Source organism: Agelaius phoeniceus, chromosome 5 (genome assembly GCF_051311805.1).
Source record: "Agelaius phoeniceus isolate bAgePho1 chromosome 5, bAgePho1.hap1, whole genome shotgun sequence".
NCBI lineage: Eukaryota > Metazoa > Chordata > Aves > Passeriformes > Icteridae > Agelaius > Agelaius phoeniceus.
The window spans coordinates 57,467,214-57,471,780 of record NC_135269.1 but is presented as its reverse complement, the minus strand read 5'-3'; the positions used below and the strand labels follow the sequence as shown (position 1 = coordinate 57,471,780).

The 4,567-nt window shown below is 37.9% G+C and overlaps 1 long non-coding RNA gene across 1 annotated transcript; it reads left to right on the top strand.

Annotated features, from left to right (window-relative positions):
* The first annotated feature begins 1,964 nt into the window (after positions 1–1,964).
* On the top strand, positions 1,965–4,276 carry LOC143694059 (uncharacterized). Its single transcript, XR_013182233.1, has 3 exons — positions 1,965–2,087; positions 2,221–2,285; positions 4,165–4,276. It is a non-coding gene; the product is annotated as an uncharacterized LOC143694059 (long non-coding RNA).
* The last annotated feature ends 291 nt before the right edge of the window (positions 4,277–4,567 follow it).

Genomic DNA, 4,567 nt, shown 5'->3' with positions numbered 1-4,567 from the left:
GTACACCAAACACCCAATGTAAGGTCAGATTAATTCCACCCAAAACATTAAATATGGCCCAATTCATATTACTGCATAACAAATATTACTTGATTATGTTGTATCTAGCAAATATTCCAGGAATAATCTTAGCTGTTGCTCATATGCAAGAATATTTGCCACTAATATAAGTTATAACTAAATACTTAAACAGTCACATTAGATTATAGCTTTGTGCAGTTCTTTTTCTTTATCCTCCTTATTCACAACAGGCATCTAGTCAAGGTCAAGTTTCCTATTAGTATGCTGAAACACACTGCTCTTGCTCAGGAGTTAGTCTAATAACTTATGTGTGTGAGAGCTGTAAATCACTGCTACATTTAAAATTTGGCTTCTTGGTGTTAAGCAAGGCAGTAGACAGCCTCAATTTTGCTTTGCTTTGCTTGTATGATTAGAAAGGATCTTTTTTATCTCCCTTCTAGGTTGGAGAGCTGATGTTGTCATATCTAAAATTCATATTTCCAAAGTAGAAAGTCTTTCTGATTTCAGAATCTTCTGGGGAAATTTTCCAGATCCTCTCTGTAGAGGTAGCATGGCATCACTGCCCATTTGTCCTAGACATAAGAAGTACTGGAACTCATGGACCAGTAATTCATGATGGGAAGCTGATGCTTAACATATAATTTCAGTTTTAGACCTATATGGGATGTCAAAAACAGAGGTGTTCATCCAGTGTAGTCAATATATTTGTGACACCAGTTCTGGTCATTTGTCTCATCCTCCATTCCAATTCATGCATCCAGCATTATCAGAAGGCCATGAGGAAGGAATCCTTCCAGCACTTTGCACCATTTCTTCTATAGCTTTCACTCAGAAGCCTGCAAAACCCTCAACAAATGAGACCACAGCATTCCTCCCTATCACTTCTGAAGACTTTCACATTAAACTTTAAGACTAAAATATTGTCAATAGCCAAGAAAAGCTTTCAGTTTCTTCATACCAGTCTTTCCAATTTAAACATCTTTCTTTCTTCCACGATTTAACTTCCATTACAATCAAGCTTACCTAGCTCTTAGAGTCACAAAGAGTCTTGGAAAAGATAAGCTCAGTACAACTTAGTACAGGTTAGACATGCCTGCCAGTTTCTGCAGAAAGCCTGAGGCAATGATATATACCAGAAACTGTGTCTATTCATCAGATATTATGGAATTATGAGCATGATACCTTCACTTGTTAATTGTTGTAGAGCATGTTAAAAGCCATACCTAATGTACAGATGTGTACAAATTACTTTCTGTGGCCTCTAACTTTTTTCCACACTTGAGTAGACCTAGGGCCTTTTTATGTCTATATAGGACTACCATTTATTTATGAGAAGACTCTCAGCATGAATTTAATGTCTGACCATTCACTTAATGGGTGAATTGTTGTCTGAACAGAACTTAATATACTCTTACAGTCTTGAGGACATTTGCATTCAACTACACATTCGCATTTTTTTTTCCATATTTTGTTATTTACATTATTTTGGTAAATAACAGAAAAAGGAAAAGGCTATGTCAGAAAGCGATTGATAGATTTTCTTCTTGTTCTTCAAGTTTTGTTTGCATTGAACTTATTTCTTAGCTTAGTCTACTAGATTTCTTGAAGCATTCAAAAATTTCTCATTGTTTTATTCCTTGACTAAATGTACTCTGAAGCTGAAATTTTTTTCTCTTTTTTTCTTAAACAGGTGGTGAGATTATCCCTGGAGGTCACTGTCTTTTTAAAAAGGAAAAATTAAAGGAATGATCTTCAGTTAAATTAACACAAATTTGATTTAAGTTGTGAAAGGTGGACGTTCTGCACATTGTTTGCTACATTTTTTTATCATGCTATGCTTCTTAAATTATTAATAGAGCATAAAGGCGTCTGTTCGGTTAACATTACAGGTCAAATCGAATTTTATTTTGTTAATCTTATGGTTTCTTGGTAAGTAACTTGCGAGAGAATGTGATTGTAAGTGGAAGAGATTCACTTCCCTTTTGCAGATACAAAGATCCTAAAATTCGTGACACGGAGATACAAAAACCCAACAAGACAACTAAACCAGAACTGTGATACACAAGGTAAGTTGCACTGTTGAAACTGTGGCTGTAAAAAAAAGTGCAATATATTCTGTATTACCCAAGTGCACAGCCTTATAAAAAAAACCCAAAATTGCAGACCAAGAGACATGATTCCATTTGCTCTATTTTGTAGGAAATTTGTCATGAAGTATCTAATATCTGCTGGAAGGCCAACAGCGCAGATTACAAAAAATCCAGGTATGTGCATGGGTGTGATAAATTCATGACATGGATGACAGTGTTGTTGATGAAGGGACCTGCTCTGCTGGACCTGATCCTTAAAAGCAATGGAGAAATGGTTGAAGATTTTGGCTGTTGGCTGCAGGGGCCATGAGATGGTGGAGATCAGGATACTGAGAGGAAGGATGAAGGCAAACAGCAGGACTCCAACCTTGGAGCTCAGGAGAGTGAACTTTGACCTGTTAGGTCTGTGCTTGCAAGAATCCCATGGGAAACCACACTGGAGAGAGGGGAGTTCCAGGGGAGATGGTTGGTTTGAAACGTTATCTCCTCCAGCCTCAAGAATGGTCTGTTCCAAAGAGGAGGAAATCAAGCCACTGTGACAGGACACATACATGGTGAACAAATTGCTCCTGGTTCAATTTATGCATGAAAAAAACACATGTAAGAGGTGGAATAACCAGCCAGATAACCCAGGAGGAATGCAAAATCCCAGAATCACAGTGATCTCTGCCTTTTTGCTCATTCTAAAATCACGAGCCAGACAGAGTTAGGTGATAAAAAGCGGTTACCTTTAGTGCACAATTTGCTAGGTGTAAAGTGCCTGAAGATGCACACATAACATAGAGCATGTGCAATTTTTATGGGTCTAGTAAATTAGCATAAGTGACAAGAGTCCCCAGTTAGAGATACAAGTAATGAGGTGATTCCTCCCTGGTCCAACCGTTTCTTCATCTCCCCCCCCCCCCCACCCATTCCCCTTAGATAGTAACTAAATTTTATTTCTGAAATTGTCTTGGAGCGCTAGTTTCAACCTTGGCTTCCCAGAAAATGTAACCATAGACCCCCAGCTTGGAGCTACTGGGGAATTTGTTTTCTCTTTCTGTCTAGTAGAGTAGGTAAAATGTTAACTACAAATACTACAATAGGATACTGAGCTACAAATGTAAATATAAAGAATATAGAGAATATGTAAAAGCAAAAAAGGCAAAATCAATTCAGCATCAACAGAACAGCTGAAATCAATTGGCACCTTTGGACATCATTTAGTCGAACTCTCCCGCTCAACGAAGGGTCATCTGTAGAAAATCGCACAGGTCCATGTCCCAGTGAGTTTTGAATATGTCCAAGGATGGCCACTCCACAACCTCTCTGTGCAGCCCATTTCTGTGTTCAGTCACCCTAAGTCAATGCCCCTAGTTAGATACCTCTGCTCTATCGTCAAATATTTTAAAATGTTGCATTTAATTAAGAAAACCAAAACAAATAAAAACAACAACAGCAACAACAAAACAGACAAAAAAAAAAAAAGAGAAAAGAAAATATGTGCTTTTCCTTATAGCCAAGAGAGGGATCTAATCTATAGTACAGATACTGGGAGAAAAATAGCAGTGCCTAACTTCTGGGATACCTACCTAACAGTAGGTATCTTTGAAGGCCTCTAGAGAGAGTTCCTCTCTGCCTTGTTTTAGGTGCTTAAATTAGGCAGACTGATGTCATCTCAGTGTGTGCCAATTATTAGAAATGGACCAATGTAGAAAAATGCAGAGAGGAAATTAATCTGGGAAGCTGCAGCTTATTTCCCTTCCAACAGGGATTTCTTTAAAAGAATGTGAATATTATGTAAGTTCAATAACAAGTTTCATTGAATAAATCAGTTTGTTCATTCTATCCCTCACAAATATCTATAACCCAAAAAGGCTATAATTTTTTTACCACATGCAGTACCATTCATCTATTTAGATGCATGGCTGAGCTACTGCTCTGCTTTAAAAATCTTGACACATGATGATCTAATCTTTTGCTTGAAAGGTGAATAGTTGTATGAGCCACTTCTGCCACTATTATTCTGTTAAAAGCCGAACTCCATTGATTCCAATTTGTTGTTACCTCACAGAAGTCATCAGCATGCACTCGTGGAACTACTGCAGAACTAATTTCTCTCCAGTCTACACTCTGAGTATGAATGCCCAGGCATAACATCTCAAGCCTCAAAGGCAAAGTAAGAAAGGTAAGAAAGCCCTTTGTCCTTTCACAGGGCTGCTAGTGTCCATGGCCTGTGCTTTGGTGATGCTTATCCAGTATATCTGACTGAGAAACATTTACCCTCTGGATGCCAGGCCTACAACCAGCTATGAATATATTAACTGGACAATCTCCTTTAATGAAAATATAATTTACTGGAAGATTCAGGAATGACTGCAAAAGGGGAAAGTTTTTGCTACAAAGGTAGGTGATAAGCAGGAACCCATCAGAACCTAGCTTTCATCTGAGCTGTGTTAAGAAACTTCTCATACTCA